This window comes from Camelus bactrianus, chromosome 7, assembly GCF_048773025.1.
Source record: "Camelus bactrianus isolate YW-2024 breed Bactrian camel chromosome 7, ASM4877302v1, whole genome shotgun sequence".
NCBI classification, from domain to species: Eukaryota; Metazoa; Chordata; class Mammalia; order Artiodactyla; family Camelidae; genus Camelus; species Camelus bactrianus.
In genome coordinates, this window is record NC_133545.1 from 30,936,247 (window position 1) to 30,952,145 (window position 15,899).

At 36.8% G+C, this 15,899-nt stretch overlaps 1 long non-coding RNA gene across 1 annotated transcript in view; it reads left to right on the plus strand.

Moving 5' to 3' along the window:
* Window positions 1-15,899, plus strand: part of LOC141578142 (uncharacterized) — a 153,435-nt gene that overhangs the window by 63,908 nt on the left and 73,628 nt on the right. Inside the window, exons 2-3 of the long non-coding RNA XR_012508109.1 lie at window positions 8,049-8,161; window positions 15,817-15,874. This is a non-coding gene — a long non-coding RNA (uncharacterized LOC141578142). The remainder of the gene's footprint in view (window positions 1-8,048; window positions 8,162-15,816; window positions 15,875-15,899) is intronic.

Here is a 15,899-nt window from a genome sequence, read left to right on the forward strand (position 1 = left end):
AAAACTTAGACTTTCCAGCCAGAATGTTCTTCTATCAATGTTATTCATGTATCCTCTTCTATTTTTTCAGTTTTACTCATGACAGTTACTCCACGGTACTGCTACTATCAGTCCTTCTCACCCTCTCAGCCCCTTCCACATCAGTCCAGGTGTTTTCATGGGTTTGCTCTCTCTCTCTCTCTCCTTCAATAGAATGTATACTAAGAGTAGATACTAATTCTGGTTGACCCACATTAAGCAGATCACTTGCTCAACTACCCAGTTAACGTAGTTCCTGAATACTTGAATCTTGATACAGACATACCTTTTCTTCAGGGGGGAAAAAATTGCTATGTATTATGAAGCCAGGAGTTTCAAATTAGGAGTGTCTGTGTTTTTCTCAGTCCGGCCACATATGTGTTTCATCCCAGATTCCCTATAAATCAGAGCCCAAGGTAAGAATTCTTTGGGCTGCATGAACCCAGGGCAGCAAGAGTGAGATATAAGGAAAGTGAGGTAATGAAGGAAGCAAAGTAGTGCAAAGTTACACATCCTCACAGTGACCACTGCTTCACAATAATGATCCATCAACAGGTGCCTCTGCTGGGCATGTTGAAAGTCTGAGAAGAGTTAGATGGACAAACATCCTCAGAGAAATCCATGAAATGGAGGGAGAAGGTGGGGTTTATTTGCATACTATTTCCTGTATCTCGCTTTCCACTGGACCAAGTTTATGGGAGAAATTAACTGTTTGACATTTCCAGATTGCATCATCTGGATCCTTTGGCAGCTGTTCAGAATGCCGGACCTTTAGGCTTGAAGTGTGTATTTCATTCAGATCCAGGAATGGCAGGATCTGGCATGTAAGACTAGTCAACCTAGTTACACAGAAGTGGCCAGTGACTTGTTGGCTGCCCCAGATGGAATCAACCTGGTCCAGGAAGAGGGAGGGTCAAGGCCATCTGGGGTGATGAATATGATTTATGTGATGCTTTGCACCTTATAATTAATAATAAACTCTTGTAGATTCTAGTATTAGGGCACCCATCAGACTTTATTTTCAATGTTACTGCTTTTTGGCAAATGAGCACAGGTTTTTTAAGTGAGAGTTCTTAGTGGGAGTCCAGTAGAAAATTGCTATCAGTAGCTGATGGCTAGATGTGAGAATAACTTTTGAGATATGCATGAATACTTCAGGGAAAAGTAAACTTTATCTCTCTATCTACTTTGACACGTACCTTATAATTTTATCAGTAAGTCAGTTTGTAAAATTACTCTAGCTGATTTATTTTTAGTAACAGGTGAACTCTAATTTATTAGTTGACATTGTTTAATTCCTTGTTCAAAGTTAAAAAGGATTCATTCTCTGCTTGAATGTCTAGTATTTAACATTTCACATTTTCTGCTTATGTTTTTGTTTGAAGGAGTTAGCTGATTTTGACAAAATACAGAAAGCTAATAAGAGGTATCAAGATAAATTATAAAATTACTTTGTGACTCTGGCTCCTTTCTTTAAAAAATGAATGAGAAATTTTCATGTTAACATACCACCTGTGATTGTACCAATCATGATTTAGAATTCAAAGAACTAGATAAACTGAAATATGTCCTATGTAAAAGTATTTAATATATAATGGTATTAAGTTACTACCATTTGGAAGAATACCAGTGAAGAAAAATAATTATGCAATTTTCTCTCTTTAATGATCGTGTATCATTGTCCACCAAGAGAGGCAGTAGTACTGATCCGTCAAGAGAGGACAGTGGTTCTGACTTTTTTTTTTGAGTACTGGTAGAAAGTGAATTTTGCAAATTGAGTTTTATCCTATGATCATATTGGTAATCATTTGAAGCATGTGTTTATAGTCTAACAAAAGTTACAGATTTCTTTGTTCAACATTCCAGTGTAGCAGAATAAACCTAGATACATGCACTCTGCTTTCAGCATATAAATGCACCCAGTTCTTCTCTGGACTTAAGAAAGGAGAAGCCCGTTAGCTGCTTAGAAGAGTTTGTCTCCTGTAGAAAAATATGAAATAAACATAACTTTTTCCTGAAACAACTTTAACCTTGCTTTTGTTTATGTAGTTAGGGGAGAAAGAGGAAAGACTATAAAGGAAGGAAGAAGAGTAGAGATAAATCATGGCCAAGGGGAAGGGGAAAATAAACAGGGAAAGGCAAGATAATTAAGAAAGGAACACTAAATTCATCTGTCAGGTGCTGGAAATCAGTATTTAAAATTTAAAGCACTGGGTCCATCCATGTTGCTGCAAACGGCATTATTTTATTATTTTAAAAAAAACTTTTATGGCTGAGCAGAGATTGTAATTCTAAGCGAAGTAAGCTAGAAAGAGAAAGAAAAATACCATACGATATCATTTATATGTGGAATCTTAAAAAAAAAGAAAAAGAAAGAAAGAAAAAAAGACAAATGAAATTATTTACAAAACAGAAACAGACTCACAAAGAAAACAAACTAATGGTTACCAGTGGGGGAAGGAGGTGGGAAAGGATAAATTGGGAGTTCAACATTTGCAGATACTAATTAATACATATAACATAGATAAACAACAAGTTCATACTATATAGCACAGGGAACTATATTCAATATCTTATAGTAACTTATGGTAAAAAAGAATATGAAAACGAATATATGTATGTTCATGTATTACTGAAGCATTGTGCTGTACACCAGAAATTGACACATTGTAAACTGTCTATACTTCAATAAATATATAAATTTAAAGCACCTAAACCAGAGCATCATTACCTACCTCAGAGAAGCCCTTTATTGCATTGTTATGAATTTTAAAAATTCAAAATATTCAAAATGCATTTCCCCCAAATAGCCAGTGATTCACACTTTAATGCTCATCCAGTGAAGTAGCATATATATCCCACATTCCTGGACTATTGCATTTTTCTTTATACACAAAGACATTTTTTACCAAAGATGTTTTCTACCTATGCAATGTAATACCATGTTCTACTGTGTGAAAACAGAATATATGGAGAAGGTATTCTGTACATTTCCTCTCAGAATCTAACTGTAAGATGTGACCTTTACTGAAAGCTGGCATTATGTACAGATACTCTGATATCTCAACTGCATGAAAATATTTCTTAACAAATTGAAAGCAGTGACCTGTCTCTAATATATACACACAAATATGTGTGAGTATATATAAAATACAGAGTAAAATCTCCCAAACTAAGGGGATGAGGTGGAAGAAGTGTCACCAAATCATATGAGAGTAGCTGCATTGAAAAGTAATGCGAGGAGTGAAGCAAGAAACCATTTTTATTCCGTAATGAAGACTTTTAATAGATAAGAGAAAAATAACGAATCACTCCATTGCTTAAATGTGGGGTTTTCCTTGAAAAATGTGCTTTAGCTGCACTTCATTTCACATCCCTGAGTAGTCATATGTTCCTTCACGTAGCAATATTTGCCTTCTAACATCAGCTTTTAGGAAATCTACCAGGACAACTCACATGAAAAATGTGAGCTGCTACAAAGCAGCTATAAAGAAAAACAAAAACAAAAACAAATGACTTGTTTCGGTTGTTTGAAAAAAAAGAACTAATAGGTTTTTCCAATTTTTAATATTTCTGGTAGTAGAAAGAGGTTTTCAGTTACTCGGCAGATACACCTTATCTCATATTGCAATTCTCTCGGGTGATGCATACGTATTTTGTGTCCTTTCACAGTGCAGTTCACCTGGAGACAAAAGCAAGAAGAATTTGTTTCACTTGAGCTGTTCCCTTTTAACATATGCTTTCCAGCTGACTAAAGTTATCTTCAAAATTGCAACAGTCAAAAGGGCACCAGCAGCCATAACCATCACAATGGTTATGGATTTTTTTTTTTTAGCGTTTCATGCTTAATAAAGGGAAGAGAAACTTGTTATAATTTGTTCATTAGTGTTCTAGCGTTCATCATTTACCACGAACATCTATAGTCCTCCAATTACCTACAAATTAGCTATATTAAAAGATACCTGATTTTAAAATACCATGCTCAGAAAAATACCTCCTATGAAATATGACCACTGGAGAAAAAAAGAATTCTTCTGTTGCCATTTTAAATAAGAATATCTCATTGGCCTTGCTGTTAAAAGAACAATAGAAGACTAATTAGCTCAACTATGTATTAGTCCCAGCGCGGGAACCCCAAAGCCCACAGTAATTTTGACACAGATGTATGCCACATGACACCTTTATTATATGCTGATGATATTTGACCAGGAAACACAATCAAAACTTCTCAAAAAATCAATTAGAACAATTTCATTATGATAAAAAAAGAAAAGCTTTATGTTCACTATAAGTTCTTCTAACAATTTTGCTAATTTAATTATGTTCTGTGCATCTGTTTAATAGATCAATTTAACGTATTTTCATCTGAAATAATTATTTTAACATTTCTAAATGACCACTTATACTATTTCAAAGGATATAGAACTGTATATAGTTAGCTAACAAAAATTCAGGGTTTTATTAGCCTTTTTCCTATGATTGCTACTCTGCTGAATAAAGGTACATCATGACTTCCCAAGATTTTCATCAGGAGGTAGAATTTTATTTAATGTGATAGGCAGAAGGATTGGTGGTGGCGGTGGTGGTGGTGGTGGTGGTTTCAGCCACCATCAGGAATATAGCCAGAAAATTTTAAAACACGCATCTTGGTTCACAAGTCTTGAAAGTTAATTAACAAACCCTGTGACCCTCTGTATGTCCTGTTCTGCTAAAGTTCTGAGATGTCAAAAGCTATTTCTACTCTGTTTACCACTGTAAGTTCAGCATCCAGCCTTTAGTCAATATTTACTGCCTTTATTTATTATTGAATAAAGGAAGAAATGAACACTAACTTTTGGATTATGAGGCGCTATGAAGCAGGCATCCATTTTAAGAAATTTTCCTTGTGCGTACTGTACCTTAATATCTTACACACTTAGACATCAAGTAAAAATTATGTGATAATGATGATAAAAATTATGATAATAATGATTATTGTTCTCAGCCTTGGCTTGACTTCAGAACCACCTGGGGGTTTTAAAAAATACTGTTGCCTGGTTTTCACAGCAGTTCTCTGTTAATTGGTCTGGGGTGTGGCCTGAGCACTGGGATTTTTAAAATCTCTCCAAGTAGTTCTAATGCACAGCTAAGATTGAGAACTGCTGTTATATTTGATGATATGATGATATGATGATATGAGGATGACTGTGAGGAAGATGAGAAATTTCAGGGCATCTACTTAATAATTTTAATTTATGAAAATGCATTGGTGGGTTTTTTTAATGAATAGCCAATTTTATGTAATACAACAAATCCATTCCATTTCTGCTTAACACACCAGTGCACACACACAGAGAAATACAACCTTAAACACTTTCCTTTGCTCTTTTCCTTATAGTCCAAAGAGAAAAATGTATGACAACAAAGACTTATCAGAAGCGCTAAATTTGACCTGCTCCTTGAGTAGTAACAACAGAATTAAGCATAAAGTTAAGAAGTTTGGGGGAGGGGAAAAGAAAGTGGAAGGAGAAGCTACTGATTCTAAAGCCGCAAATGACCTGTTCTCACAATAGTGAAAGTCAGAAGCTGTACACACTCAACTGCCCACTCACTGCTTTTCCTGCTCAGCAGTCGGCTTGCCAGCTTGACCCTGCCCACTCTTGGTTTTAAAGAAAAATTGCTTAACCCTTATCTGTTCATCCAAAGACCCTGAAACCAATCTTATCATCAATCAAGAAGTGTTTAAGAAGCCTGAACTTCTAATTCAGAAGCTCAGCCCCATGCTATTCCAAAGTGACTTTGGTCACTGGATGCAGGAAATGGATTTCTGTCTTGTCCCTACATGTGTAAATTGAAACATTTTTAAAATTAATTAATTTATTTTTATTGAGATATAATTAACCTATGGCATTATGTAAGATTAAGGTATACAATGCATTCATTTGATATATTTATATATTGTGATATGATTACCACTATGATCTCATTTATATCTGGAATCTAAAATAGCTTTAAAATACTTTCACCTGACCCATGCACTCATCTTGTGAGCAGGGTTCTTGCTTGATTTCTCTTCTCAGGAACCAGAATAATGCTCTTTCTGCTCTCCAGAAGCTCTTTAATTTTTTCAGAAAAAAGTACAGCTTTGGGGCCAAGATTACCAGGGAGCAGAGTTGATAGCCACCTACAAAGTATAATTTATGGATCTACAAATAGCCCCCCATGAAACACATCCCAAAATATCCACTAAAGTATCTCTGCTAGAGATGGGTTTACTTCTGTTCAATTTGACAAATTCGCTGAGTATTCTAGGGCTATTATTATGGAAGCTGTATTTTCCAAACTAACAATTGGGATCCACATTGAGAGTATGTAGCAGTAGGAGAGGATATTTGATACCAAGCTCACTAAATCCAAAGTTAACTACAACAGTTTTTCCTAACGTACTCTTTTGGTCATAAAATAGGTCATTGTTCTTAATGTGGGAATTTTCACTGCATCTCAGAACAGGGGAAAACGATTTAAGTCCTAGTGCCAGAACTGTTTAGAAAAGAATGAAAACAAAAAACTATGGAAACTGTTCAAGAAAAATCTGTAATCTTTTCATTTATTGACTTGTGGAAATGGGAAAATTATTCTTTTCTCTACAAAATTTTCTTATTTGGAAACTGAGAAGAGTAATTTCTATTTCACAGTTTTGCCCTGAGAATTAGATTAGATAATGCAACCCAGGATGGTACCCAGAGAAGCAGGTACTAAAATGCAGTTTCAGTGGCAGTAGTTAATAGTATTGCTAAGAATTGAAATTACCTTCCCTGCTTCTTTCAAAGTGCATAAAAACTTATTTTGCTCCCTTCTCTTATAAGGAACCTTATTTGTGAACCCTAAAATTGTCCATCAGTAGTTAAGTGTTGGTGGAAATGTACATTCCCTTGCAGCTTATCCATTTACAAGATGATGCCTCAGCTAGAAATGAAACAGGAAACATTACTTTCTAGGAAAGAAACAAGAGCTAACAAGGAGACATTTGCACCTAATTTTCAAGCTAATATTTTAAGCTAATTTTTAAAATACTTCTATTCCACAGCAATATTGTTTCTGTTCCAGCAGCTCTTCATATGCAACTATCAGCCAGGTTAACAATTGAGTGCATAGTTATTGTGATGTGATTTTTTGACAAGTGCAATCAGCTATTGTTAGCAAGGGAAAGTTGAAAAGACGGGATTGGTCAAACAAAAGCACTTTAGGCTGGGAATGCAGTTGAGAAAAGGCAACAGTCAAAACATTGCCAAAGTGCTTCATGATATTAGAATGTTGTCTGGATTCGGTCAGAGGAAATGTTGAAGTGGTGTCATGGTTTACATCTCAGCTTCAGATCTAGAATTTGAGAATCTAAGGCTTACCAGAAATCCACAAGCATTGTCATAATAAAGTAATGGCCATTAAATGTTGTTGAATGTCTTATCATTTAGAAAGGGGAATATAGCAAAGGTGCATAGTAGTTTTGCTTAAAATCACCTGTCATCAAGAATAAATGTGTTATATATATATATTTATTTGGAGTATAGGAAAATTACTAACATATAATCATGGTTTAAAGAAATTAACAAATCCAACAGCTAGAGAGCTCCATTAAAAGAAGAAGGCTAGAAACAGTTTATCAAGTAGCTATGGTCCTTTGAGTATAGAAGAGACTGCTTTCTGGGTTTGTGCTAAGAGGAAAGGGAACAGAAGGCGTTAGGAGATGTTTCCTTTATTTAATTCTATTAAGTTGGTATAATTATGACTTTCAGAAAAATTAGGTTAGAAAATCAGAAAAGCTGCCTCTAAGAGTGTTTTCTATATGCTGCTCTGAAGCATTGAACTAGCCAACATCATTCATTCACTAATTCATCCAAAAAATGTACATTAAGTGCCTGCTAGTTAAGACATCCATGAGTGGGAAGTCAGAGATCAAGTTGATGACTATCTGCTAAAGGTAGCTTGTAAAGGCTAGAGTCAATCTTCCTCCTCAGTTTCCCCAATATTTGACATTGGCTTCCACCCAATAGGGAAACAGGACCTACCAAGTGGACACCAACCCAGCCTGAAACATAGAGGGTCCTCGTTCTCATGGAGCTCAGAACTGGAATCCAGAAGAGGAAGCCACACATACTTTAGACAGGTAGGTCTTAAACAAAACAATACAGCTCCAAAAGGGCTGAGACAGACTTGTTCAAGACTGTATATCACTCCATCTTTCTTATGGGATGATGAGGGATTAAGTGTGTTCTTTCTAATACTGCCTCTGCCTGGCCAGTGGAGAGGAAGTCCCTTGCTTTCCAGGAAGAAATGGAAATTGGCTTATAAGCATTTCTTAATAATATTTTTGTTGAGTTTAAAAGATAAATAGGAGTGTATCAAGAATATGACAAGGAGATTAGTAAATATTCTAAATTGGTAAATTTTAAGGAAACCAAGGCTGCAAACATTGGAAATTGCAGCGTCATAGGGATTTAATTGGCTTATTGTTGACCAAATGATAGGTAGTTGTAAATCCCAGGTTGAGATACTCTCTTCTGGGTGATGAGAAGGCTTTGAGGAATTTGAAGCAAGTTTAAAGTAAGAATTAAAGTTGGAGAGAAAAGAGGATAGATACCAGTGACAAGGTTTCTGGCTAGGGTGTGACTGAGCAGTTGGGGTTATTACCCTAGACCAGAAATATATCCTGAGAAAAATTTAATTCTAAGGTAAAATGTTCAGTTTAAGTTTAGAGTTTTCTACTCAACTCTAGAAGAAATCAGAGTTCAATTATGCTGTAATTTATAAACACTAAGAATGAGTAAGACTGCTAATTTACCTTGGCTCATTAATTTCATTGAAGAGAAGTTTATTGAAACAGGCAGTATGAGGGGTGCCTATTCTTACCTTCAACAAAAGATGTTCACTGTAACATCTGGCCTTCTTGTCCAATGGATTCGTCGTTGCTACTCTTAGTTCTTGGGTCTCCAGGTCCATGTAAATAACCAATGGCTATTGAGCCAAGTAGTCATAGGAGTGAGGACAAGTCCAGTTCACCCGCTTTCTAACAGGATATTACTTTACCCAAGTGAGTCCTGCTTTATGAAGTTTCCAGGACCAAATGCTGGTCTAGTAGAATTCAAAGTTTGTTTATAGCAGAGCTAAGTAAATTTTACCAGAGCAGTCAAGCGTGGGAATCATTTTTGGTGTTGCAGGCTAAAGACTAGAGCCTTCTAGAAAAGGCTGGCATACTCCTTCACTGCTCCCTGGCTTATGGCTGCTTGCCTCAATGGCCTTACATTGTGTCCCCTTTCAACCTACCGCATCCCACAATCCAGTGTCCTACCCCTTTCTCTTCCACTACTCCAATTCTGCCCTAATTATAATTTGCAAATTAAGGAACTCAAGCTTTTTCTGGAAGCTCTAAGAGGTTCTCTTGGAATTGAGAAGTCATTATTACACATTAGGAGAGCAGGTACTGATTCAAGTTCGCTTTACCAGTTAAACTTCTTTCTACTCACTTAGGAAGCAAGCAGGGTCAACACTCAAAAGTTGTGCAAGGCGTACAGGCCGAAAGAGCAGGTGGAGGCTAAACTGCAGTCTGCACCTGCCTCCTCCAGGTGCCTTGTAACTGGGACCTGTCCGCCAGGGGCAGTGCCTCTTCCTTATTTGCTCAAAGGTTCCATCTAGCCCAGAGGTGGCCTTAAAGCAAATCTCACCAAGGTGAGCCTCAGTTTACTGTAGAGGGTATGACTCATTCCAGATCCTAATTTACAATAAAACAATTACATTGACTGTAAATTGCTTTCATTTAGTGTTCTGGGATGTACAACTTCAGTTTCTGTTAGATCTGACAATTTGGGGAGTAAGGAGGAGCAATTTGCTATTTCCTGCTACAGATTAAAATATAGTGTCTGCTAAACACAATCTAGCAGATCAGAAAGCATATACAGATCTTCCTCAACTTACGATGGAGTTATGTCACTATATGTCACTATAAACTCAGTGAAGATTGAAAATATCATTAAGTCAAAAATGCGTTTAACACACCTAACCTACCAAACATCATGGCTCAGCCTAGCCTACTTTATGATCAGAAGACTTCCATTAGCCTACAGTTGGGCAAAGTCATCTCACACAAAGCCAATTTTATAACAAAGTGTTGAATATCTTATATAATTTATTGACTACTGCACTGAAGGTGCAGCGTGAAGAATGGTTTACCCCTGTGATCCTCCAGCTGACTGGGGGCTGCAGCTCCCTGCTGCCCAGCATCGAGAGAGTATTGCGCCATGTATCACTAGCCCAGGGAAAGATCCAGTTTCAGAGTGTGTTTTCTACTGAATGTGTATCATTTTAACACCACCATAAAGTCAAAAAAGAAAAAATCAAAAGTTAAACCATCGTAAATTGGGGACCATCTGAACATAAATAACTAATCAAGACAATAAAATAGAAGAAGCACAAAGTCTTTGGTAAGTTTAGGGTGAGGGATTTCTTGTGACAAAGGGAACTGAAGTCTTCTAGGAGACTGTAACAAAACAGGCCATTGAGAGGTAGACAGAATTTTGACAGCTAATGGGAAAGCAATTTGTGCAGAAGAAATTCAGTCCAAAGGCAAGGTGGTAGAAAAATATGGGAGTATGAAGAAATTATAGTGCTTTTTAGGGCGAGTGCAAATATTGCTAGGAGAATTAGAAAAAGCAGTGATAAATAATACAGTTAAAGTATAATCAGAAGAGAAGGACCAGGGATTTCACACTATCCAGTCCTGTGGTTTTTAAACCCCGAGCCCAGAGCTGCCTGGAGGACCATCTTGGCTTCTGCTTCCCATGGAGCTCAGCATTTTCTGTTATGCATACTTGTGTCACAGAAGAAAGAGATAAAGAAAAAAGAAATCTGCTAGCCAAATCTGGCTTCATTTTTCAGATGGGATACTGGGGCCGAGAACAATAGCAGAGGCCCAGTCGGCATCACAAAACTAGTTAACAGCAGCCCAGGACTAGAACCTGAGGCTTTATTTAGCTTTTCCCACCTCCTGGCTTCTTGTACCAGAATGCTAATATCCTCCGCTACTTAGGGCAGTTCACTAGAAATTAGGTTGAGCTACAGAGTTAAAATGGAACATTTCTGGGAATATGGATTTAATTCAAATGACGAGTAAGTAAAAGCATTTTTTGTATTAAAACAAAATGCACACATTTAAAGAGAAAAGAATATTAAGTATCTCAGACCCCTGGGATAGATCATGACTTTCACTGGCAATAGAGGTACTTGGATGGAACATTTTAAAAAGCATTTTGGTGTAATGAGGCTGGAAAAGGAGGTTGTTGCCAACTTTTGGAAGTCCTTAAACATCAGTCCAACCAGGGATTGGATTCAATTCATAGGCAATGCATAACTATTAAACTTTTAAAACTGTGGAATGCAATTATTGGACTGAGCATGTTTTAATTGCCTCACTGTAAAGTTCCCATTGCTCATGTCTTTTCCCTAAGGTATGAGCTTTCTCTTTGTTGTTGCTGTAGTTGAGTTGGAGCCAAATTGTCAGTTTAGTTGGCTGAATTTGGATTTTCCCTTTTTAACAATTATTTTGCATTCTGTTTTTGTTTTTTGCTAATTTATAGATTACTTGAACTTCTTTTGGATTTGATTTGAGGCTTGAGAGTGGTTTGAGAGCAGTACAGTGCCTCTAGAGATTTCTCCCTGCTGCATGTGAGAAAACAAAAACAAAAACAATAACAAAAAAAATGGCCAAGTGAGACACTCCTGTTGGACAGACCTTGTTAAGAGTCTAGGTCTGGTATTAGGGGGGTTTACAGAGTTAAGAGTTCCTGAGGGTAGTGATCCGGACTGGCCCCGGAAGGTCTGATGATGGTATACTGTGGCTGCTGGTACACTGTCCAGCTCAGTGTATATGCTTTGGAATTGAAATTTAGAGATCTTTTAGTCTCTGCCTTTTGTGTCTGGGGAACCTTCCCAATCAACAATCTGTTCTTTCAAAAGCTGGACCAAAAATTACAAAATATAGTCTCAGTTTTTCTTTTATAAGTTGAATAAGGTAAAAATGCACAATGGCTCCAAGAAGGTAAGCAAAATTCAAAGCTTCCCCTATCACAGTGCCGTAGTCCTTTAGCTTCCTGGATGATCTATCTTGTTATGGTCTCTGAGGAAACAAGGATCTGATCCAAAACAAAAAAAAATCTAATTGGAATTAAAATCAATTCTTCTTTATATTTAATTTTTTTACATTATTTTAGTATGTTGCTGTGATTATAGTAGCTAGGACTTCCAATAGGAGTAAATTTATATGTTTAGGTTGAGGTTTTCTTTGAAAATAATATTACATGATTGAAATAAAATATAAATGTAACTTACACAGAATCAGTCTCTGAAATTGTTACTGTCTAAAAAGTTAAAATTTGTGGAAGTCCATACAAATGCCATCCAAGGGTAGTAATTACAATGTCAAAAATCCAAGAATCCTTTCACACTTGTGAATTGTTTCTTAAAAGATAGAATTCCATCAGTCTCCTGTAAGATGCTCTGTTGCATTACTCAGGGTAACTTTCAACCAATGCGTGTTTTTTTAACTTTATCTAAAAAAAATTCTGAATTCTTGTTTCTCTTACTTTTCAAATGGCATACAGTTTGTGTTGCTTTCTTGTTAATGCTGTTGTTTTAAAATGAGGCCCAGAGACTCCTGATCTCAGCAACTATCTTGGTGGATATACTTTTGCTTTGGGGCAAGTATAACTTAGTATTTATAACTCTTGGAATGCAGAAGCAGAACGTGAAGAGAATCATTGCTATTCCCAAGCTTTAAGTATTGGGGCTAAACAGCTGATGTGAGCAACTTATCAGGGGACTGGCAACATTATTAAAATATCATGTTAATGCCAATATCACCCTGATTTTCAAAAATCCAGGGAAAGGAAAACTACTATTAGTTAACATTTCAATAAAATATGGCTGAGAAGTAAATGCCTTGTATCAAGAGATCTCAGTGGGCTAGCTCTGAGAAAAGCAGTGAAGCAGAGGCAAAGCAGTAAAATAAAAATACATCCCAATGATGACACTTAAAATCTGAACATTAATCAAGGTAATTGTGAAATGACATAAAATTAAATAATTTGAGAAGTTCAGATGAGAACGAAGTTAAGTGAGATGTCTGCTTGTATTGGCACTTCTGGTCTCAGAGTTTTATTGCTCTCAACCTGCAACATTCAAGACACCAAAGGGTTCCAAAGTTACTTTTGTCTATTTCATAAAATTACTATTATGTAGGGTACATCTCATGATTTGTTTTCTCTTATGGAGTGTGTTCTGTGTCATTTTTTTATTAAGACTTTAAGATACAAAGATTTCCCATATACCCTTTGCCTCCACACTTCCATAGCCTCCTCCTTTATCAAAATCCCTTACCAGAATGATACATTTTTCACAAGTGATGGACTTAAGATTGGCATATCATAATCACCCGAAGTCCCTAGTTTACATTACAATTCACTCTTGGTGTCGTACATTCCACAGGTTTGGACAAATGTATAATGGCATGTGTCCATCTTTATGATTCATACAGAGTATTTTCACTGCCTTAAAAATCCTCTGTGCTCTGCCTGTTTGTCTGCCCGCCCTCCCCTCCTCCCGGCCAACCATGGGCAACCATGGATCGTTTTACTGTCTCCTTAGTTAATGCCTTGTTCAGAATGTCATATAATTGGAATCATTCAGTATGTGGCCTTTTCAGATTGGCTTCTTTCACTTAGTAAAATGCATTTAAGATTCTCGTATGTCTGTTCATGGCTTGTTATCTCATTACTTTTTAGTGCAAAATACTATTCCATTGTCTGGATGTACTCCAGTATATTTACCCATTCACCTGCTGAAGGACATCTTTATTGCTTCCAAGTTTTGGTTTCTCTAGAGTTTGAAATATACATCAATTAATCCAAGTCCACATTCAGATAACATTATAACCTCATTACAGATAGTGAAAAACAATCCTAATTTCTCCTTTCCACCCCTTGCATCATTGCTGTCATACATTTTACTTATTTACATGCATATATAAATCTACATATGTGCATGTGAGATATGTATAGATAGTACATATACAAGCGTACATCATCAAATAGATGGTTGGTATTCTTTTGAGCAAACTATTATCTGTTAGATCAATTATGAATAAAAAAACATTTAATTTTACCCTAACTTACTCCTTTTTTCGGGTGCTCTTCCTTCCTTTATATAGATCCGAGTTTCTGACCTATATTATTTTCCTTTTCTCTAAAGCACTTTTAACACTCTTGCAGTGTAGGTCTGCTGGCAACAGATTTTTTCAATTTTTGTCTGAGAAAGTCTTTATTTCTCTTTCACTTTTGAAGAATTAAGTTTGTAGGGTACTGAATTCTAGGTTGTTGCTCATTTTCTCTTGAAATATTTCACTCCACTCTCTTCTTGCTTGCATGGTTTCTGAGAAGTAGGATATAACGCTTATTTTTGTTTCTCTGTAGGTAAGGTGTTTGTTCCCTTTGGCTTCTTTCAGAATTTTTTTTTTAATCTTTCATTTTTCTGTAGTTTAAAAATTATATGCATAATTGTGTTTTGTTTTGTTCGGTGTTTTGGTTTTTTTGCATTTATCCTCCTCGGTGTTTTCTGCATTTCCTGGAACTGTGATTCAATGTCTGACATTATTTGGGAAAATTCTCCATCATTATTGTTTCAAATATTTCTTCCATTTCTTTCTCTCTCTTCTCCTCCTGTTATTCCTTTTATGTGTAACTGACACCTTTTGTAGTTGTCCCACAGTTCTCGGGCATTCTGTTCTTTTTTTTTTTTTTTTTCCAATCTTTGTGCTCTTTGCTTTTTGTTTTTTTCAGGATTCTGTTGATGGATCCTCAAGCTCAGAGATTCTTTCCTCAGCATTGTTCAGTCTAACTAATGAGGCCATCAAAGGCATTCCTTATTTCTGTTACAGTACTTTTGATCTCAGAATTTCTTTTTGAATCTTCCTTGAAAGTTCCATCTCTCTGCTGGTATTGCCTATCAGTTCCTGCATGCTGTCTATTTTATCTGTCAGAGTCCTTGGCATATTAGTTATAGATGTTTTAGATTCCCTGTCTGACAGTCCCTGTATTCCTGCCATGTCTAGTTCTGATGCTTGCTTTCTCTTCACACTGTTTTTGTTTTGTTTTGTTTTGTTTTTGTTGGCTTTTTTGTTATGCCTTGCAGTTTTTTTCTTGATAGCCAGACATTAGGTACTCAGTAGAAGGAACAGCTATAGATAGGCCTTTACTAATGTGGTATAGAGGGAGGGAGAAGTGTTCCCTAGTCCTGTGGTTGGGTCTTTTAGTGAACTGTGCGTGTGGACTGCGAACCTCACAAGTGTTTCTCGGTTTTCCTCTCCCTCCTTGAGTGGGATCACATGGCTTGTATTGGCTGAAGTTGATTAAGTCCCTTCTCCCACGTGGAAGGCTAACGCTGGCTTGAATTAGGTATTTCCCTCCCCCCAGGTCTGGTAGGCTCTGATAACCCCAGCGGATTACGCTCCAGTTAATTGGTTTCCCCTGAGGGCAGGCTTTATTAAGGGGAACGGAGCGCTCCAGCACATTTCAAAATGGTTCCCTTTCCTCTCTCCTTGCTGGAAGCAGGAGACCGTTTCTCTCCAGTATTTACTGTGAAACCTGGTCAAGCTCCTGGAGGTAAATCTCATAAAATTGTGCCTTCCCCCGACCCCCCATAACTGAGTCCCCTTGGAGTTTTAGCTCCCAGAGTTGTCCACACTGAGCTTTCAGCGATTTGTCAATTTCATTTCAGGTTTTCCTGCCCTCGTCCTGGTTCCTGTGTTGATGTGCGCTCTTGAGTCTCTGCTCCGGTGAGTCCTTTACTCCATGTGTTAG